Source organism: Cryptomeria japonica, chromosome 7 (assembly GCF_030272615.1).
Source record: "Cryptomeria japonica chromosome 7, Sugi_1.0, whole genome shotgun sequence".
In the NCBI taxonomy this organism is placed as follows: Eukaryota; Viridiplantae; Streptophyta; class Pinopsida; order Cupressales; family Cupressaceae; genus Cryptomeria; species Cryptomeria japonica.
Window position 1 is genome coordinate 816,229,468 of NC_081411.1, and position 23,519 is coordinate 816,252,986.

At 38.6% G+C, this 23,519-nt stretch overlaps 1 protein-coding gene across 3 annotated transcripts in view; it reads left to right on the plus strand.

Annotated features, from left to right (window-relative positions):
- The first annotated feature begins 2,915 nt into the window (after nt 1–2,915).
- Nucleotides 2,916–23,519, plus strand: part of LOC131041817 (uncharacterized) — a 32,410-nt gene continuing 11,806 nt past the window's right edge. The window contains exon 1 of one of the 3 annotated variants that reach the window (XM_057975035.2): nt 2,916–3,403. The gene's annotated coding sequence lies outside the window, so the exon portion shown is untranslated. Of the gene's footprint in view, nt 3,545–23,519 lie in introns of all 3 variants that reach the window. The other 2 variants (XM_057975033.2, XM_057975036.2) reach the window with 2 other exon arrangements.

Consider the following 23,519-nt stretch of genomic DNA (forward strand, 5'->3'; position numbering starts at 1 on the left):
TACAAATATCTTGGCATTGAATTTCAAAGTAAACTTAGTTGGGAAACTTGTAGAGAGAAAATGATATAGGGGGATGGAAAGTGTCCTATTTACTTCAAAATAGGTGCAGAAAAGATGAGTCGTGGGATTGGAAAACCAAGAAAACTCTCTTCCGTTTGCTGGTCACACCAGTTGTTCTATATGGATGCGAGGTTTGGGGGGGTAGCATGTCAAATTATGGGTGGAGACAGTTAGAAAGAATTCAAAAGCACTTGATCACAAGCAATCTCAAAGTTAAAACTTCAGTGCCTTATGATATCCTTTTAGCAGAAGCAGGTACTTTTACGTTGGAGGCATCGACTATAATCTGATTAATAAGTTATCTAAAGAAGGTTGAAAACATGAGTAACCAAAGGTGGCCCAAGATTGCGATGGAAGAGGGTCTTAACCGTAGGAAAAAAACTTGGATGAAACAAAACAAAAAGTGGTTGAACAAATAGATGATCAAACTGCATGAATGTCCTAATACTAATGGGGAAATAAAGAAGCGCGTCATTGAAAAGTTTCAAACCGCCATGTGGACTAATCACATTGGTCGTAAAAAGGCTTATTACATCAAAGAGTTCAACCCAACTGGAGAACATGATGAGAAAGCATATTTAGGGACATATATTAAAGGGAAGGCAAAGCTGTTACTTGCTCAACTAAGGACTGGTTCACATCATCTCAGATGTGAAACAGGTAGGTGGTAAAGACCCAAAGAGGTTTGGGAGGAGAGAACTTGCTTGTTCTGCAAGGCGGGTGCTATAGAGACTGAAAGCCACTTTCTCATTGAGTGCACTGCTTACGATGATATACGTGCTCAATATGAGTTTATCTTGAAAGCCGACAACATGTATCATTTATTTGATGAGGACAAGATCAACCAAACTGCTAGCTATCTGGTCAAGATTCATAACAGGAGATATGACATGGAAAGGAATTCAAAGGGTCTAGTGCTATGATTTTCTTGGTCCCATAGACTGATCAGTCTCGTGGACGTCAATAAAATCATTCATTCATTCATTCATCCAACAATTTCGTTGGCTAAAGAAAGATTAGGTCAACAAACATTGAATGAATTTGGCGCTTGATTAGACGTTGCTTATCAGGGGCCTTGACATTCCAAGTAATTATCTTCATTGTTTCGTAAGGGAGGTCTCTCCTCCCTTGGTACTTGATAAGGATTTTTTTGATGTTGGTGTAGTTTCTATCAGAAGCCTCTTATTCCATAAGTTCCTTCAACGAGTTTTTACCTTTCCATTTCTTTTTGCGTTCCACTTTCGAGAAACCCAGTGATTTGGTTGTGGTTTGCGAGATGCATCTATCCTCGATGATGTTTAATTGATCCGCTGCCAAGTCCACTTCAGAATCATCGCCCAGCTCTACCATGTTATCCCATATATCGTCATTTTCCTTGGCCATGGTGGATTCCACCTGTTTCTCCTCATTTTGTGAATCTTTCATGTGATCTGAAGAGGGATCTTTATTCTGGATGATTGTGTCCACATGTCTACTTCAGTTCGTGGATCCCGTCCCTTTGGCAACATCATTTTTACTAGTTTGAAAAGGCAAGGATTTAGGGATCCATTTGTCTTTTGTCTTGGGGGAATTTTACATGCCTTGGTTGAGTGATTCCTTTTGCCACAACGCAAGCAAAAGAACCTATCTTCTTCTATCTCTATCAACTGTATCCAAACTGCTCCATGAGCCATCAATTTGATTGCCTTCAAAATTTTCCTCACAACCGTAATTTGCAGTTTGGCGTATAGGTAAGAATCACCATTAACATTGTTTGCATCAATGTCAACCAGAGTCCCCAAAGATCTACCAAATTTTTCTAGGGCACCTTTCAACCAATATTCCATTGGGAGATTGTTTAATTGGATCCAAACTGGTTTATTGTAAGGTTTCGAGTTTAAGGGATTGAAATTTTGTTGCTATTTTTGCATGAATATTGGGTGCGACTCAATTTCCTAGAGATCGCCTGTCAAGATTCATTCCCTCTCTTCTTCCGATCCAAAAAGAACAATGGAAAATCCCTTTGGGAGGAATTTAGTAATATGGGGAGTTCTCCAGGTTGTCTCAATTCATATTAGGATTTTGGAGCTTTCGAATCTTGGCCCAACAATTCGACAGATAAAGGCTAAGTCCTCAAGAAGACCTCGATCTTCCTCGACTTCCTTCGAAATCTCCATAGTCGACATTTCTCCTTTTGAGCGTTTTCCTCCATTAAAAATTAAAAATTAAAATTAAAATATATTTATAAAAAAAAATCACTTTATTTACAAGATTAAAAAATTTATTGAAAATAGACATTTATTTTTTAAATATAAAGAAATCTGAAAAAAAAACTATAAAATCTATCTTTTTTTTCTATAACACTAATTTTTTTAATCCAATCATATTGTGATGGGTACAAAAAATAACAAAAATAATAATCACTATTAGTTGGTGAAAAAATTGATTAATTAGACTTAAATTAATGCAATAATATTACTTACGACACAGCTAATTAGTTTTTAAATAATTTTTTCTTTATAGAAATTTAAAAATATATTTATTTTAATATTTTTTTATTTTCTTTTTTTAAAACTTAGAAAATAAAGATGAAATATCTTAATAAAAAAATAATATTAAAATAATTTTTCTATTAAATTTTTTTTGAATATTTATTTAATTAATAATATTAAATATATCTTTATTTAATTATTATTATTATTTAAATAAATATAAATTTAAGCATACAATTGAAATTAATTCTAAAATCTTAAATCCTTCTCCTGAATTTTAAATCGTCAACAAAAATAAACCAAAATTTTACCTTTTCCACCATGCACTCCTTTTCGGTGTACCCATTGCACACCTAGTGCAATTTCTAGTTAAATTTCTAGTTAAATGTTTAAAGGCGAATTTGCCCAATGCCGAGGACAGAATAAGGATGCGTGGGGTTTTTATGTATCATCGTGAGTTTTACCGGACATTTGCATATTGGGTCTAAGGTTTATCGCAGAATATAGGCGCTTTGCTGCCTGCCTACCCTACGAACAGGTCGTCGAAAGAATGAGCACATTGCGTAGGTATTCCAGGTCGCCAAGACAGGAATATTGGAGGCGTCTGAGCAGAGTATGATCTGCTACTCCTTGCTAAGTGAAAATACCTCCATTTGGACTGACGTGAGGATCCTTATAGGAGGGTTGAGAAATATTGCTGAGTGTTTATCAGCTCTTTGTTGGACGTGGACTTCTGCCAGCATTTCTTGAAGTCGTGGGTTTGATATCTGCCTGTGGGAGCCGTGGAACTTGCTTGGTCATTCGTTGACATCTGTCGCTGGTCGAATAGGAGATTCTGCTGTCTGCATATTGCTTGCTAAGGGTTGTTGCTGGTAAACTGTGAGTCTAAAATTGTGGCATTGTAATTCAAACTGTTCCAGTTCAATGCATACATATTTCACTCTGCCCTATGTGCAATATTTGATGTCAGAGGCCCAGCAATTTTCTGCTGTTCAATTCCGTTATTATTATTGGTAAAATTGTGATTCAATGAACAAGGATTTCCTCTTGTTTTTCTGAAATTTGTCAAAGTATCTGCTCTGTAGTTCTGAAGTTAATATTAGAGAAATAAACATTTATGAAATCTGCAAACCCTGAAACAAATCTAATCAAACCAAATATTATCAGATTCAGAAACAGACAAACACTTGACAACAAAATTGGGTGTCCAAGTGGGGAAAATTGCAGTAGGGATCTCACATTACAATTTGTTATTCCATCAAAATTTTGTTTCAGAAAACGTTCCCGAGGTGGCTACCATTTGGCATTGGGAGCTGACTTATTCTACTTGCCCCTTTAAATTAAGAAAATCTTGCATTTATTTAGCATGGAACACTCTCACGATTCATGAATTGGTTCTTTTCGGGAGTTTTTTCCATGCACAGTAAAAGGAATCAAGATATTATGATTGTCCCCTTGGACTAATAGGTTTTAAGAAAAAATTTAAATCAAGTCATTGAGATGTTTGGATTGTTCCTAGACCAATGAGTTTTAAGACTGAATTTAAACCCACGAGAACCTACTTGCCCTGCATTGTCATCTGCATTTGCACAAAACTTTGTTTGTTATAACAACCGAGTATGCAAGTATTTAACTTTTGAGCAAATGCAATCGCTGGAATAGCTGCAACGAGTATAATGTGTTATGTCCATGCCAAAGCAAATTTTAGCACCAATCCTGCGGAGAATGTCTTTTTGTTTCAATAAGTTAAGTTGTAATATTCAACCCTCGTCAAAGAAACCGTGGAATGCACTGTCATGTAGGGTTTGAATTTCATAATTCTCTAGTCTTTTTTAAGTTTCATAAAGTAAATTTTCTTCATCACAATTTATTAGAAAATCAGATATTGATTCTGAAAGGCACTGCTTTATACATTCCAACTGGAGGGAGCAGGTGCAGATAGAAGCGAATCAAAATGCATCTTATGGATCCCGAACAGTGCTCTTGGTTTTAGTGGTTATGGAGAATCCTTCATCTAAACGGCCTAGGTCTTTTTGGGTGACCCTACCCATTTATCCCTCCCTTCACATAATGTCTGTTCAATATTTATAATTCTCTGTAGACACAACCACAAATACTTTTGGGGAGATCCTGCCACCACCATTTTGACCCGTTTCTAACATATCTGATGTCATCAGGAGCATCAAGGTCAGGGGTATCTGAGTTCTTTTGGTGGGAGTCTGCCTTCATAGTTAAATATTATTTACAGGGCAAACACAAGCATCCCCTTACTGCAAATCAGAACACTTCCTAGCTAACAGTTAAACATAAGAATTTTTTGATTGATTTAATTTCTGTCATGAGCATGAAATGCTACCAGCATAAACATGCGGATGATTAATAATAATGGTGGCGCACAAGCAGCATGGTTGGAATTTCTAATCCTACAGTATGCCTACTTTTGTAATGCAAGGAGATCTTCTGTACTACCACTAGAGGCTACACCTTTAAGCCTAGCCTTAAACCTGTCTTTTACTTAGATACAGGTAGCAGCAAACCTCAGCTGCCTCAGTTATTCCCATTTGGATCAACTGCCTCTAGCTTGGTCAAGGAAATGATGCATCAGCAGCCATACTTAAGAAAATTATACTTGGCAGGCCTAAAATCTCACTCAGACTAAAGATTTGGAAAAGCTCAGGGAAATTTCCAAACATTAAAAAACAAATAAATCTATCAAATAATGTTAACAAACATGCATAAAACAGTAAACTGAATATACAGAGGTCATAAGTTGTTTTTCCTTCTGTAGATCGCAAAATTGACGAGATTGACAAGAGGACAAGGATCGATGACAAATCGATCGCAAAATGACAAGATGACAAATCGATCGCAAAATGACAAGATTGAAAAGGACAACGATCGATGACAAATCGATCGCAAGATGACAAGATTGACAAGGACAACGAGCGATGACAAATCGATCGCAAGATGACAAGATTGACACAAGGACAATGATCGATGACAAATCGATCGCAAGATGACAAGATTGACAAAAGGACAACGATCGATGACAAATCGATCGCAAGATGACAAGATTGACAAGGACAACGATCGATGACAAATCGATCGCAAGATGACAAGATTGACAAAAGGACAAAACCCTAATTTGAAAGCGATAAAAATGAGGAATGCAGGAGAAAGACTCGATGCTCGCAAATGATAAAGACCAAGTGCGCGACATAGAAGAAATTTTAATGCGACGCAAAAACCCTAAAATAAGGCAATGCGCAAATGTTAAAGTATGACTCCGCAAGCGTTGACCATTTTTAGATGTCTACATTTTGCCCCTCTTTGAGACAATGCAATTCTAAGCGTTGTTTCAAAGAACAATAATGAAAATGCCCCAGACAATGACAATGACAAGGATGGTTAAACGTCGGGTTCACCAATTAATGTAGATAGGAATTCGGAAATCATCAAAGCAAGTAAATAATAGACTAGCTCAATCACAAAACCAGATTGCAATGATAACAATCCTAAAAACATTCAATAGAAAACATGAAGACAAGATATTCAAAATGAAATTAAAGCAAACCAAATGCAGATATCTCCTCCATAATTCTCCATTGTCCTTCTTTCTCCTTCAAATTGCTTTGTTTGTGGATCTCACCTACAAGTGCATAAGCATAACATGAAAGCAAGATTGACAAGACAGCATAAAGATACTAGAAGCGTGATTGATTGATCGATGGGGGGGGGGCTATGATTGAAGAAATTCATCCAATTTATAGATAAATTGGAGAAAAGACAAGATTAGCATGAAGAGATTTGAAAGGAAATTTCAAATCAAGAATGACAAATATGACAAATTATGACAAAATTGACACTTTCTATGCAAGATTGATTGATTGACAAATTATGACAAAAATTGACAAAGTTGCTATGCAAAATTGATTGATTGACAAATTATGACAAATTATGACAAGATTGCTATGTCATTCCCATGAAATTAGGGGAAATATAGGAGAAAATTGATGAAAATTAGAAAATTAGGAATTAGGAGAAATTAGTAAATTGGAAAATTAGGTAAATTAATTAATAATTTTTCATTCATTAATTAATTCACAAAAAAAGGGAGGAATTAGTTAGCCAATTAAATAAATATTTAATTGTGACAAGAAGACTTAGGATAAATAAATAAATAATTTAACCTAGAGGGAAAATGACAAACAAGATTAAATGAATAAATCATAAAACCTTAGAAGATGAATTAGAAATGCAAGAACGACAATTAGGTCTTGACAAAAGATAATTGATGTCGATTCGATCATGATTCTGATTAACAAAGGACCAATGCTGACGAACGATTGAGATTGGTTGACAAATTGACCAATATTGATAAAGAGACCAAATTGATATGCGCCAATTGACGAGGGACAATGATTAATTGATCCAAATTGACACGATTGAAAAGGACAACGATCGATGACAAATCGATCGCAAAATTGACGAGATTGACAAGAGGACAAGGATCGATGACAAATCGATCGCAAAATGACAAGATTGAAAAGGACAACGATCGATGACAAATTGATCGCAAGATGACAAGATTGACAAGGACAACGATCGATGACAAATCGATCGCAAGATGACAAGATTGACAAAAGGACAACGATCGATGACAAATCAATCGCAAGATGACAAGATTGACAAAAGGACAACGATCGATGACAAATCGATCGCAAGATGACAAGATTGACAAGGACAACGATCAATGACAAATCGATCGCAAGATGACAAGATTGACAAAAGGACAAAACCCTAATTCGAAAGCGATAAAAATGAGGAATGCAAAAGAAAGACTCGATGCTCGCAAATGATAAAGACCAAGTGCGCGACATAGAAGAAATGTTAATGCGACGCAAAAACCCTAAAATAAGGCAATGCACAAATGTTAAAGTATGACTCCGCAAGCGTTGACCATTTTTAGATGTCTACACCTTCATTTATAGATAAATTAACCAAGTTCAATTCACATCATAGTGTAACATGATTATAAACTTAAAATTACACATTGTCTTGAAACCAAAATGGGGGTTTGGTGTGGCAGTACTGTTGTGACCATTTCACACATCGCCCCATCAGGATGGGGACCCCCTCTCTTTTTGTTGGTTTTGCTTTCTCTTAGCTGGGGTTTTCTTTGCTTGCTAGGTGTTTTGAGTGAGTTAGTGGTCGGCTGGGCTGGGTAGATTAGGGTTTCCTTTGAAAGGCTCATCCTAGGGTTTCTTTCAGAACTAAATTTAACTTGGGCTTGTGTAATGAACCTTTGCTGTACCTGCCTTGCCTTCTTGATAATTAGGGCCTGATCTATCCACCGAAGGTTGGATTTAGGGCCACAAAAGGAAATTACGGTTTCCTGCAACATTTAGATATTTTATTTTATATGTCAGCAGTAATATTAGATCAATGGCATAATTATTGCAGCACAAAATACATAGACGACCCATTCTAGATTTTGAGGATTTTCCAGGTTGGCTGGGCTACCCATCCAGACCCATCCCGTCGCTTAGGGCTAATAGGGCCACCCTGAGGATGGGCCCAACATACCCCTGGCTTGCACTCATTATCTTGAATGTACCAACAAACAGAGGATATCAGGAAGATAACAAATGCATACAGAAAACATAGATTCATGACTATATTACTTGGTTAACATTTATCCATTATATATAAATTTGTAGGGATTAATTCATTATATTTGTGCCTAGTTGCAGAAACATGACTATCATTACTTAGCATTCCTTTTCTTTACTTATTAGTTGTGTCTGAAAATGAATGAATTATTTTTATTCTATCTGTCACTAAAGTGTATTTTAATGCAACATACTAAACCTGATATTGCAGGTTACCTATCTGGCGTGAAGATAAAGTTCATTTTACCCTTTTGTACATTACAAATGTGCTTAGTTCATTTGGCAAGACATTTTTTAGGCATGAAACCAATTTAGCAATTAATCTAGGCCACTACTTAAATTATATTCATTACTGTTATATGAGGAATGAAAGCAGATTTAATACAACTTGCACAAAGACATACTTCATCATTTCGACATTTAAGCGGATTGGCCTGGGGACATACCAGCCTGTTGGCGATGGGGAGGGATGCTTACTAGGCGTTGTTCCTTCATCGCTGGGAAGAACCAGTACCTAGCCCTTTCATATCGTTTGCTGACTGATGCGTTCCCAGGGCAGTCCTCATGGTTGTCTAGGCATCATAAATTATGAAAACTGAAATAAATATTATTACTGAGTAATGAAGTTACCTGCTGGATGCTTCTCCTTGCCCTTCTCTTCTTGTCACCTCCTCTTCCATGTTTCCTTGGGGTATGGGTTTATACCTCTTTGAAACCACGCGATTCCCCTTGATATTAGAATAATATCTTTCTCTTTGTGTTATTAATGATCATTTAAGTTGTTTCTAATTTCGCCTCTAGTTAACGATTGTTTCTTTTGGAAACATCGTCTTTGTAACTCTATTTAAAGGAACTTTGTCTCCTTGATTAATTGAACAACATTGATTCTTTGAAATCCATTGCGTGTCTCGCACTGTTTTACTTGAAACATGGCGTCTATTCCGGAGGTGGCTTGGGAATGGACGCATCCTTTCATTACTCCCACTAGTTAAAATAAAATGTATTTTAAGCGATAAAAATAATTTATGTATTGAAAATATATATATTTATGTACATGTATTGTTTAATGTTTCTAATCATTGCGTGCTGTCTACATGGGAATATGACAGCTTGGGGAAGTCGTATGTTGTTTGCCTTGAACCCTAGGGTTATCTTAAATGGATCTTACCTTTCAGGAGATTGAAGATGGATAAATTGTGCAAAAGAGATAAAAGTCTCAAGTCAAGGTAGGTCAGGGTTGTTGGTTTTCATGTCAAAGTCTTGTCTTCTGTCGAGTCGGAGTCGATTAAACAGAGCCAGTGGCAAAGTGAGGATTCAAGGGGCGATTTTAAGAATTGTTGAGCGAATTGACAAGGAAATGGATAAGTTATGTATCAAGGGATGGGTCTGGAGGTAAAGTCAGGTCAGTCTTAGAAGAAATCATGCCAAGGCTAGAATTTCGCTCCTGACCCTTCCAAAGGGTCCAGGGCGAATTCCTCCACAAGACACTCCATCCTAACCCAAACTCTGAGCTAGCCCATTCCTAGGCTTGAAGGAAGGTAAAAACACTTGTTTGAATGAGGAGACGTGAAAAATGAAGTTAGAATCCTGGCCTAAGGGTGGATTTCGCTCCTGTCCCTTCCAAAGGGTCCAGAGTGAAATCCTCATTTGACCCTCAATTTTGGCCTAAGGCATTGAAAATGAAGACTTTGGAGCCAAGTGGATGGCAAATGGACTTGGATGTGGCAAGAGGAGAGCAAATTTGACCAAATTTTGAAGATGAACTGGATGAAAGAGGTAGGAAATCAAGCAAAACTAGGATTTCGCTCCTGACCCTTCCAAAGGGTCCAGAGCGAAATTCTTAGAAGGGACCTTTTTTCCTCTTTGTTTGCACTCAAACCTTGTTCCTTAGGCGTAGTTGGAAGGAGAGTGATGTGTCTTTGCCTTTTGAGGTGATAAAATTTAAAAGAGTGAAGGATCTTTGACCAAGACAAGAATTTCACTCCTGACCCTTCCAAAGGGTCCAGAGCGAAATTCACATAATCTCCATGTTGCTACTTGTTATGGCCAAGTTTTTGACTTCTAAGGCATGGTTGGAAAGGATTGATGTGTTCTTGCCTTTGAAAATTGGATCGAGGAGATGGAGTAGTCAAAATCAACCCAAAATAGGAATTTCGCTTCTGACCCTTCCAAAGGGTCCATAGCGAAAATCCTTATAACTCTCATTTCCTTCCTTGTTTTGGATAGGCGTTGGTTTCTAAGGCATGTTAGAGGGTGGATTGGTATGTTCTTGCCTTGAAAGGTGGTTGGACGCATTGAAAGATGAAGATTTTGCCTAAAAGATGAATTTCGCTCCTGACCCTTCCAAAGGGTTTAGAGCGAAATTCTTTATTAACCTCATTTGCTTCCAGGCTTAGGCCACAAACCTTGTTCCTTGGGCGAAGAGTGATGTATTTTTGCCTTGCAAAGAAGATTGGAATTGAAAAGATGAAGAGTTAGGCCTAGAATGGGAATTTCGCTCCTGACCCTCCAAAGGGTCCAGAGCGAAATTCCCCAAAACTTTCTTTTCTCTCAATTTTATGCCAAGACAAGTGTGGATTAGGATGAATTGAGATTGGGGATATCCTTAGGCATGTCTTTGAGTTGCTAGGAATCAATAAATTTGGAGGAATTGAGCAAAAACTAGGATTTTGCTCCTGACCCTTCCAAAGGGTCCAGAGCGAAATTCCTAAGATCACCTATTTCCCCTTCAAAACAAGTCAAACTTTTGGTTTTTATGGCCTAGGAAGGAATGGAGTAGCGTTTCTTTGACCTTTGAGGTAAATTGAAGTGGTAGAATGAAGGAATGAGCCCAAGAACAAGGATTTCGCTCCTGACCCTTCCAAAGGGTCCAGAGCGAAAAATCCTAAAACCTATTCTATCCTCCAAAATTTGTGTCAAGTCAAGCCTAGACCAAGGTGAGAGAAGTTGGGAGATGCCCCTAGGATTGTCCTGGAATGGGTTTTGGCCATCAAAAATGAAGATTTTAGGCTAGGACAAGGATTTCGCTCCTGACCCTTCCAAAGGGTCCAGGGCGAAATCCTAAATAGGTCCTGTCCCTGGCCATGTTTTTTTAGCGAAATTCTCCTTTCTAGTCATTTTGAGGCCAAGCAAGTGTAGTCATGTTGAGAGATGAATCCAAAGGGATAGACCTAGGTGAAGGAAAACAAGAGGGTCCAAAGCGAAATTTTCAATTCCACCTAACTTGCTGATGATGAAGGTCAAGTTGTGGATTCCTAGGTGTTGACGTGTTTTTTATGACCGCGTCAAACACAAAATAAAGTCACCAACGATCACCTTATCCTCTCTTGATCAAGATTAGTTCGTATGCTAGGATTACTTACATTTCAAACGGCTAATTCCCAAGGTTCCTTCAGTGCATGGATGTGACTCAGTTGTTTGATGGGTTTGCTGATAACCCAAGGGGCCTTACGTATGTTGAAGAAACTTATGCAAGCTCAAGGATTTTTTATACGGATGATTTGCAATAAAAGCTCTTAGTTTTGGATCTTTTGGATTTTGAATTATGCGGAAAGTAAATAGGAAAAGGGCAGAGGAAAACTAGACTAAAAGTAATCTAATCCTATGAACAAAGAGACGGGATAACTTGCGCAAAATCCAACCACGCTTCGCTTTGCCAGCAATGCACAACTCCACGAAGGCAGTGCAATCTTCAGAGGGTGTGTTTTTTCAAATCATCAAGAGAAACCATCAAATCGAACAATCTATTCTGATAATCGAAGTTAAACATACACATATAACGGAGGCTCAGGCTAACTTTGCACAGTATACAACAATCAGCTGCACACCAAAAGTATGAGCACGAATTTTGCAACAAATGATCCTATCAGATCCAGTTCGTCTAACAACATGAAAGCAAATCTAATCTGTGAAGAGAATGAGACCATGCGAGCTCCGAAACAACACAAGGACACACCAACAATTGAACAATGTATGAAGTGTTTGCTTCAAAAACTCTTAGCAACAATCTCTGATGATAGTCTCTCCTCCTTACAAATGAAGGGGTCACCCCCTTATATAGGCCTCAAGCCCTGATTACATGCAAAACCCTAATTAGGGTTTGCCCTAAAGATTCCCCACTCAAGGTGCAACAAGGTGGGAGTCGGCAATTAATAACCCATTATGCCCATTTACAATTAATTTAAAGAGCCTAAAATAGCACCCACTAGCACATTAAATGTGCCCCATGATGTTGATTATGCTCAGAATATAACCGACACCATCATAAATGCCCATCATTCTCCTAGTGACGGCGACATGCACGAAGAATTTGTCATAATGCCATAAATGTGACGGCTACATGCAAAGAGATGCTTCATTAATTCAGCGTTTGTTGACTCGGCTGCCACTTGGTGGAAAAAACCCTGGAGAGAGAAAACTTCAAGAGGGAGAATCTCTGACTCTGGAAGTATTTTCTTGAAGTTTTTGAACTTGCCTTGCTCTGGAAAAGTTTTTCAATGATTTTTCAATATCTCCTATTTTTTAGGAATTTTGCACAAATTAGGGTTTCAAGTCCAGGAGGAAGAGAATTCTCCTACGAATCCAAATCTGTAAAACTTTTGAAATTTGGATGTGATTTGATGCCCGAGAATGGATTTTTCAAATTTTTCCCTGGGGGGAAATTTCTTGTTATGGAGGAATTCTCCTTTGGAAAGAAATTTGTTCCTTACCCTGAGGAAGGAAATTCTTCATACCTTAGCCAATTTTCATGATTTCTAAGAACTATGTCCTGAAGGAAGAAATTTCAAACACTTAGTCAATTTTTTACCTTTCCTGGAATTTCTTCTTCTTGGGTGCAATTCTTCCTCGATGAAGGAATTCATCTCTTTGTGCACTGCTCATTCTGGCACCCTCCACAAGGTCGGGGCGGAAATTCCTCTTGAGGAAGGAATTCATTGTTTTGTGAATTGACCATATCTTCTTTTCAACGTCCCTATTTTTTAGGGATCCTCCTAAAATTTAGGAGCTAGGTTCATTGGATGGAGAATTTCATCCCGATTCCGAATCTATAAAATTTTCCATACTCCGTCGAAATTTGGTGTCTAAAAAATAGCAAATTCAAAAATTTGCCCGAGGGGAATTTTGCTTTTTATTCCTCCTTGACTCCTTGGATTCCATGCCTTACGCAAAATTTCAACTTTTAGCTTGGGCGGAATTTTCACTATGCCAAGGATTCATGGAATTTTCCATCTGTCCTTGCTTGACCCATTTTGGCGCCCAACTGCATCCTTGGGCAGAATTTTCACTATGCCATGGATTCATGGAATTTTCCATCTGTCCTTGCCTGATCCATTTTGGCGCCCAACTGCATCCTTGGGCGGATTTTTTACTATGCCATGGATTCATGGAATTTTCCATCTGTCCTTGCCTTCTTCATTTTGGCGCCCAACTGCATACTTGGGCACAATTTTCACTATGCCATGGTGTTGATGTGTTTTTTACGCACATGCGAACACAGAATAAAATACCTAAAGGTACCTTATCCTCTCTTGAATAAAGTCTCCGAATGCTGAAGATGTTGCGAAAAGGATCAATCGGGATGACTTCAAGGTTCTTTGTATGTAGGATCTCTACGTGTGGATAAGCTCTCTGTGGTATGATGTGATTTTGCTGGAATCACAAGGGGACTTACACTTGACGACCAAATGTCTGATTTGCTTTGAATGTTGCTAGAACACAGGATTTTACTGGCTTAGACTTTGAAAAAAAAGGAAAAAGGACGAAGGCGAGGAAAGGATCTAATTTTGATACTAAGGAATGTAAGAGCAATGAATGATCTTTGATGAAATTCTAACTAAGTCTTGTTTTGACATCCCAGGACCATCTCCACAAGGTTAGTGCGATCTTCAAAGGAAAGCTTTATGATGTTCAGATCATCACTACAGGCATAGACACCATCAGGCTGATGCATATCAATGAAGAAGCGACAATTGAAGTTAAGCTTAAGCTGAATGATTCCAGTTGACTACACAAGGCAAGTCTGCAATCAACAAACTGTTAGTAGTATGGATATACGAATTTCACCATCAATCAAACACATTTCTTCCACTCATCTAATAACATGAAATCAAATATGAGAAGTATAGAGACCATGCAAATTGTTGAATCGACCCATCAATTTCACCATTTCTTCAATGAAGTTTTACAAGTCTTTTACAACAACATCTTGGCAACAATCTTTGCCTTCTCTTTCTATTCTACTCTAATTGCTATTCTATCAACTGACCATCCACTATTAGCTAACTATTGACTAACTATTTTCTATTCACTCTCTTCTATTAGCCTTTACAAAATGAAAAGTCGGGGCTTATATAGTGCCCTTAATACAATTCGATGGCTAAGATCAATTTGAGATCAATGGCCAAGATTCTACAATGAAAACCCTAATTAGGGTTTGTTACAACAAACTCAATTCTGACCAATGAAATAATTGTATTAATTGGACATATGTCTTCTTTGGAAAATTCGACCAATGGATAGCTGGGGTAGGTACATTGAAGTTTGTGCCATCTCCCATGAGTTAGGTACATTGAATCTGGACATGCTGAGGTGGACCAAACCGACTGGAGAAGTGATGACTGGGATGCCACCTCGTCTGACATTTGTAACTTGGTAGATATTCAACTTGATGTTGTTGAGAAGCTAGCTTTAATTAACTCTTCTGAAACTATCTGCTTCTTCAACGAACCCTTGCTCTGACTTATTATGTCTTTGATGTGTAGGATGATGATGTACCCCGCCTTGGAAAGTTGGATTGGAAGAGGTTATTCCTGATGACGCTTGACCGAAGAAGGCCGTCCTTGTCGATGCTAGACTGGAGGAGGTCGTCCTTGTCCTGACTTGATCTTCTTTGATGAGGGTCTGCCAAGTAGTTGATCTTTCGACTCCGGGGTCGCCATTTGATGCCTACACAAAAGATTAAAGTTAGTCTTTGAGCATCATACCTTAAAGCATGAAATTTAAGACCTTTCAAGGGTACAACTTAAGATATTAATTTGAAAAAGTCATGATAAATCAAGAATTATACATTTTCAAATTAATTATGAATGGAAATTGGATTTTCAAGACTTGGACTTTACAAAATTGCTACGAAATCACAATAAGTCTTGAATAAGAACTTCAAAAAAATGATTCTTCATACCTCCTCCTTGAATGCTTAACTACAAAACCTTGAAAAATGATGAAAGAAGACCGGATTTTGATGAACAAGGCTTAGATTATAGTCCTCCCTTGGATGAATTACGCCTCCATTAGCCTTCAAAATGAATTTCACCTTCTTTAGTCTCCACACTTAGCAAAAATCGCCTTCAAACACCTTCCAAAATTTGGAATTATCCTCCAGCTTGCCCAATTTCGCACCTCCAATCTGCTCCTCTAAATTCGCCTAAGAAGGAATGAAAGAATGATTTGCATTTGCCACAACACCCCTCTCTTATAGAGCGCTCACCTTGATTTACCATGAGGCCGACCTAGCAAATAAACAAAAAAATAAAATAAAATCCCTTTTAGAAGGAGATTGACTTAATTATTTAGCCAATAAATGTGTTTTGAGTGCTCATTAACAAATTTTAATTCAAAAAATTAATTTTAGATGCCTCCAAGATGTCCCTTTTGATTATTTCAAGGTCAAAAATTAATTTATTAAATTAAAATGCCTTTAATTTAATGCGAATTTGATTTAATCTTTCCAAAGGCTTCGAAGTTAGCAATTTTGGGGGAATTTGAGGAATATCAACGCTTGACTAAGGTATCAATGAAGAATGCCAATAACTTCGCCCTGGACCCTTAGCAAGGGTTAGGAGCGATTTTTCAATTTAGGCCTTGAATACCCCATTTTTATAAATCCAAAATTTAACCTAGGCATTGTAAATGGCATCTTTTACTGGAGTTTGGGTTTGATTTCACTTGAATTTTGGAGGGAAAGTGCATTTAGGGTTTTTTCGCCTTGGACCTTCAGCAAGGGTCAAGAGCGATTTCTCAAATTTGTGCTTACTCCTCCATCATTTAAACCCCAATCTACCTCACAAGGTTAGGCAATGATCCCTTTCATTCATCTCATCCAAATTTGCTTTGTTTCTGCAAGGTGAAATAAGAGTTTTTCAAATTTTCGCCCTGGACCCTCAGCAAGGGTCAGGAGCGATTTTTCTTCCCTGGCTTAGAGTCATCAAGTTTTGGAAGCAAATCTTTATTCATCATGTTTTTGAAGGCCATTTTTACCCTAGGATATCCTTGCCTTAGCAAAAACTCAAGAGAAATAGGTTGACTTTGCAATTCTCGCCCTGGGCCCTCAGTAAGGGTCAAGAGCGATTTTGAGTTTTTTGAGCAAATTCTTGATCATTCCAACTTCAATCCACCTGACAATGCTAGGAAATATCTTTCTTCTTGCTCCCAATCCAAGTTTGATTTCGTTTTGCAAGGTAGAATGGGAGATTTTGAGATTTTCGCCCTGGGCCCTCAGCAAGGGTCAGGAGCGAATTTTCCTCTTGGCATCAAAACTTGTATCCTTAGCAATCCAACCCAACTTCAAGGCAATTCAAATGTCATTTTACACCCATGTCTAAGCTTGGCCTTGCTCAAACTTTGGAAGAAAAGATAGGATTTAGGATTTTCGCCCTGGACCCTCTGGAAGGGTCAGGAGTGAATTTCCTTTTCTAGGCTTGGTTCTTCCTTTTTCAAGCTCAAAATCACCTCAATTTGACCAAACGAGGCAAGAAATGTCTTCTACTAAGATTTTCGCCCTGGACCCTTAGCAAGGGTCAGGAGCGAAATTTTGGTTTTAGGCAAAATCCTTTATTCTTTTAAGTTAAAACTTCTCCGGAGGGTAAAGGGAGTTGTCCTTGTTTCATTCATGCCCAAGACTTGACTTTTTTCACTAAAAAATAAGGGAAATTCAAAATTTTGCCCTGGGCCTTCAGCAAGGGTCAGGAGCGAATTTACCTTTGTTGCCTAAAATTTACCATTTTTCATGCTTTCAAACCCTCAATTGCATCAAGTGACGTCCAATCTTCCTTCCGAGAGACCCTACACAAAACAAGTTAGCCAAAATTAGTGAAAAATAAGCTCATATAAAATTTTCGCCCTGGACCCTCAGCAAGGGTCAGGAGCGAAATCTTCATTCCAGGCTAAACTATTCAATTTTTTAGTTTCAAACCATTTCACAAGGCAAGGTTAGATCATTTTCAAGGCCAGGAACAAGGTTTCAAGCTCAAACAAGGTGGCAAATGAAGTTTATGATGAATTTCGCTCTGGACCCTCTAGAAGGGTCAGGAGCGAAATTCCTCTTCCAGGCTAAAATCCATCATTTTCTTCAAGGTTTTCAATCAATTCCAAAGTCCAAACAAAATGCCTTGCAAATCAAAATTTGGTCAAATAAGGCAAGAAATGAGTCCTAGGTTGATTTTCGCTATGGACCCTTTGGAAGGGTCAGGAGCGAAATTCGCTTTGGATCCTCTGGAAGGGTCAGGAGCGAAATTTGACTTTTTGAACTCTCCGTCAGGATCATTTTATGGAATATATACTTTAAGTTATATTTCATATATACTTTCAGGATGTTTGAGAGTGGTTTCAGACCTCCAGGAGTTATATTGCAAAATCTAGTTTTTTGGAGGATCCTTCAGTTTTCCAGACTTAGTCAAATTTCAAGATCGGGACATTCCAGACTTAGCCAAATTTCAGGATCAGGACATTCCAGACTTCATCACTCGTCAACTTGACCTCACTCAAGCAGGACCTGCTATCCAGGTGATCCCCTTGGCGACACTCAAAAGTTAAAGGCTAACAGACAAAACCCTAAAAGACCTAGAAAACAAACCCTAGAAAGCAAAAAGCAGGGGTCCCCATTTGCAATGGGGCGATGTGTGAAATGGTCACAACACATGGATTCATGGAATTTTCCATCTGTCCTTGCCTTCCTCATTTTGGCGCCCAATTGCATCCTTGGGCGGAATTTTCACTATGCCATGGATTCATGGAATTTCCCATCTATCCTTGCCTTCCTCATTTTGGCGCCCAACTGCATACTTGGGCGCAATTTTCACTAGGTGAAGGATTCATGGAATTCTTCGTGAATCCCTGGGATCTTCATTTTGGCGCCCAAGCTCATACCTGGGCGCAATTTTGACTAGGAGAAGGATTCGTGGAAATTTCCTTCTCTCCTTGCTTCTTCCATTTTGGCGCCCTAGTCCATATTTGGGCGCAATTTTCCTCTGGCCGTGGATTCACGGATTTTTCCTCTGTCCTTGGCTTCTCCATTTTGGCGCTTGGCTGCAGACTTGGGCGCAATTTTGCTTTGGCCATGGATTCACGGATTTTCCTTCTGTCCATGGGAATCTCATTTTGGCGCCTGACTCCACATTTGGGCGGATTTTTGCTTTGGCCATGGATTCATGGATTTTTCATCATTTAATCTCCTAGACTTAGAATATTTTGACCTCCTATAATTTTGAAGTGTTTTCTCGAGCTTTCCATTTTAATCATGGACTTCCAGCACTCGACCCATTTTTGGCTTTCTTTGTTTGCTATCTGACTTTCTGGAATTAGAAATGTCTGTGAAGGCTTGATCCTTGTCGCCTTGGCTGACTGATCCTGCCAGTACTGACTTTCCAAAAATAGAAACTTTCCAGGTGTCAGCGTTAGATCCTTAGACAGGGTGCAGGAATGACTTACTATAAATAGAAACTTACTAAAAATAGAAATTACTAAAAAATAGTAAGTTTGATTTTTGGCAAAATGGCGACATTCCGGGACTCGGAAAAATCCCTAAAAAATAGGGACTTTCTAAAAATAGAAAGTTGCTCCATTTGGGCTCAAATTTTACTGGGAGGTCCCTTGAAGGGTCCTGATTCCAGTCGTATGTTCAATTTTCCAAAACCCTAATAGGAACCCCTACAATCTAGGACAAAAGGTAGAAACCCTAAAAAGGGACAAAACAGGGCCTAGACTTCATAGAATTCGCTCGACAGAGAAGCAGATTAACTCTAACTGATCCCCGAACATCCGCAAAGCGGAGAGATTGAAGAGATTGCTACCAACACATAGAAAAACCAAGACCAAACGACCGCAAGGGCCTAAAAGCTAGGGGGTCCCTATCTGGGATGGGGTGATGTGTGATTAGGTCACAACACTAGGCTTTGGAGAAGAGAAGGCTAGCATATGCTTGTCTTGGAGGCATTTTGAAACAATAAAATGATGGAATTTGAGCTTAGTCAAGAATTTCGCTCCTGACCCTTCCAAAGGGTCGAGAGCAAAATTCTTCAAACCACCTATTTTCTCCTTGTGTGAAGCCAAGACTTTGATTCCTAGGGCGTGGTTGAAGGTGGAGTGATGTTATTTTGCCTTGCAAAATGAATTGAGGTAAAGGAAATGAAGGATCAAGCCTAAAACTTGAATTTCGCTCCTGACCCTTCCAAAGGGTCTAGCGAAATTCACAAAATATCATTTTTCCTTCAAGTTTGTGCTAGGCTAGGACAATGATCAAGGTGGATTGGACTTAAAGATTGCCACAAGCATGCATTTGAGTAGGTTGTGGGTGCAAGAAGTGAGGATTTTGAGCTAAGGGATGAATTTCTCTCCTGACCCTTCCAAAGGGTCCAGGGCGAAATCCTTTGAAATGCCTATTTTTCACCTTGTTTGAGCTAGGCAAAGGCAAGTTGCAAGGTCATGATGACAAGAGCATGGAATAGTGAAAAATCAAGATTGTGAAGGTATGGAAAGATGAAGTAAATGGACTAAAATGGCAAAATCGCTCTTGACCCTTCCAAAGGGTCCAGAGCGAACATTTCCTTGAAGAGAAGTGTTTTGCTAGGTGAGATGTTCAAGCAAGCCTCCTTGGGGGTGGTTTAAGCATTTCTCACATCATGAACATTCTATTGATTATGAAGGCTAAGTGTGCTTTCATCAAATTTTGAAGAAACTCTAACATCTTCTAGGTTTATCTATGTCTCTTTAAAGAATCCACAAGCAAATTTCTTCAAGGCACGTTTTGCCTATCTTAAATCACTCATTAAGCCTTATGTTTGAATAAATAAAGCAAATCCGCCTTAACGAAACAATTGTTAAATTGGCTAAATTGACCTTTGAGCTTTGAAATTCAAAAAATCTATTCCTTGGCGCCCAATTATATCTTTTTTAGCTTTATTGCTAAGTCGGCCAGCTTGGAGGTGATTTTATTTTATTTTATTTATGCATTTAAGAAGTCGGCCTATTGGTAAAATGGTGAAATCGCCATATAAAGGTAAGATGGTTTGAAAGCATCATTCATTCATTTGTATTTTTTCCTATGCGAATTGGAAGAGCAGAATTGGAAAAGCGAATTGCAGCAAGAAGGCGAATTTCTGATCTAGGAAGGCTGGTTAGGAATTGAATTTGCAAAGGCAAGCCTGAAGTGCAGACTTGAAACCTTTCAAACCCTTTCAATACCACTTGAAAGGAGGGTGAATCCGGCGGAAAATCTCCATTTTTATCCATCTTTTCAAGTTAATAAGTGGAAATCGAGGTAAGGTGTTTAATCTGATTTTTCTGGGCAAGCTATTGAAGATCTAATTCAAGTTTCTATTTTTTAAATTCTCTTATGGTTAGGTTTTCTATATCAAGTTTAATTTCTAGGTGATGCCTAGTTTGAGAATTCTCAATTTTTAAAAAGTTTTATCTTTTAATGAGTCTCAAGTCACCTAGTTAAAATTTTTCACTTAAACCTAACTTAAGCTTGTTTTTGTAGGTATCAAATGACGACCCCAAAGGCGAGTGGATCTGCTACCCGACAGGCTCTCATCAAAGAAGATCAAAAGAACGATGATTTGGAGACCAGGATCGTGTCCTAATGGAGCAATATCGGAGACACCAACTTAGGGAACTTCAATGTGAAGAAGTTTCGAGAAGCACCCTACATCGGCAAGCCATCACCCATAGCCAAGAAGATAATTGAGAGTGGCATAATCAAGGCTGCAGGCTTCCCTCCTGCAGTCAAATGTCACTAGTTGATGATTGAATGTGCCCGACACTATGATTCACGTTCAAGAACAATCATAGCTGAGGATGGAACTGTCTTAGCTTATCTCTCAAAAGAAGCTATAAGTGAAGCCTTTCATCTCTCGGAGCCGAGAGATATGATCTATAAGAGCTTGGAAGGAGCTAGGTCTATCTACGAAGATGATCCTGATACCTGTTTGAACTTCATCAATAAGAATTGGTTACTAAAGAGTAGGCCTCGCTTGAACAAGATACCTAATACGCCACATAGAATTGATTTCCAAGAGGAATTCAAGGACTTAATAACCATGCTCAATCGGGTTATAGGTGCCTCTCAGGCCTTCTTCTTTGACAAGTGGATGTTCTTCTTTATTCAAGTGATCGTCCAAGGAAAAGGAATGCTCAATTGGGCTAGAATCATTAGCAACAACCTAGACATGCAGTTGACGAGGCTAGTCCCTACTAAGTCATTCCACATGAGTTCATATGTTATATATTCCTTAGTTAGGAGTTTTGAGTATGCAAGGTTACCACATAGAGGAGTTGTTGGGAGAGGGACGGGAGAGATAAGAGCATGTGATTTTTATGTTCAATTGCATCATCCGCCAAGGAATGACTACAAGCTAGTCAATGACACCTTCACAATGTATATCACTAGGACATTGCAAGGAGGGATTCACCATCGATTGTCTCCAGAGGCACAGGAGCTCGTGAAGAAACATGGTACATGGTTCATTCAATTTCCAAAGTTCACCTACATTAGGGTCCATGGATGTCCTTCACCTCCCTATATGTTGCCAAGATATCCTACAGACAGAATGATATTACTTGAAGTAACTAGACAGTTGGCAGCTTACGCTAAAGCATCAAGACATAAGCATGAAAATGGTATCCCCGTACCTATTTTATTGGGAAATTCGATTGAAGTATGTCCTAATTCTCAGGCAGCTGAGGATGCAGAAAAGGAACTATCTCTGTATTCATTCACATCTTTTGCCTCAAGATAGAATTTCGATCCTCATGGTCATATGGAAGAGACAGTTGGGAAGAAGTACAAACATGAGTTTCAAGTAGAGGACTTCTGGATGAATGTTCAAGATGATGTGGAGGTGAAAAGAAAGATGTATTCTAGATTACCCTTGGATCTTATCAGGAAATGTAAAGTTTATAGAGTAGCCGATCAAGCCCAGAACAGTGGTAGATATCTCCAATCATCTGGTGAGAAGGAATATAAAGAAGTGAAGATAGATTGGAATGAGCAAGAAGTTGCAGACCTAAGAGCATTGATGGACCCTATTTTAAATTGCACTTGCAGATGGGTGGACGTACAACATAAAAAATTGAAGGAGCAGAATATAGCCATGACATTCACCCTAGAAACAAGAACAGAAGAAGGAGAAGCAAGCGTGAGTGAGAATACTTCTCATTCCAAAGGGTCGAAGAGAAAAGGAGGACCTGAGAAGAGGGAGCCCTCCAAGAAGAAACAAAAGGTGAATCCTGATCGTCCACCGAGTACGTCTTTTAGACATGAAAAGGAGATAAGTCAAGGAGAGGATCAAAGAGAGATAGTGTATGAAATTGATGAGACTATGGAATCCATGGTGCAAAATGATAAACAAGGCAAAGGACGAACACCTTAGCACTCATCAAGTCAATCTCTCCAGGTTGGTGCTAATGAACAAGAAGAAGAAAAGAATGATGATGAAGCAACATCTCCTTTCAGAGACGATAGACCTCTGCCTAAGGAAATACAGGTAAGGGAAAAAAAGTCTTCCATTCCAGATTGGCTAAAAGAAAGACCAACGAGGGTAGTTATAGTTGAAGAGGAAGAACAAGTATTTGATTTGGATAGTCTCATAGGAAACTCCCAAGAAGAAATCGAAAAGAAGAAGGCTACAAAGATTTCAAAGGTAATTTGAGATAATGTAGGATCTAGGAAGATACAAGTAGCCACACCAGTAGTGGACAAATATGAGGATGAGATTATGGCAGAGAAATATGATCTAGAGACATTTGATCTTGGTCCACTTACCTTCGAGCAGGCCATGGAAGAAGCGACTGATTCAGTGAGAGCACTTAATGACAAACTCAAAGAAGAAATGGAAAATAATAAGAGGTTAGAAAGGGAGGTTAGTGCTTGGAGGAATTATTTTAGCCACCTTAATCAACCATTAAGGTGACAGGATCCAGCAATATCACCTTTGCATGCACTTCCTCCTGAATCAATAAATGAGGCAGAAAGGATGAAGAACCTAGCCCAACTCATGAGTTCTTGGATTGATGAATCTTACAAGGTAGCCATTGAATTTGT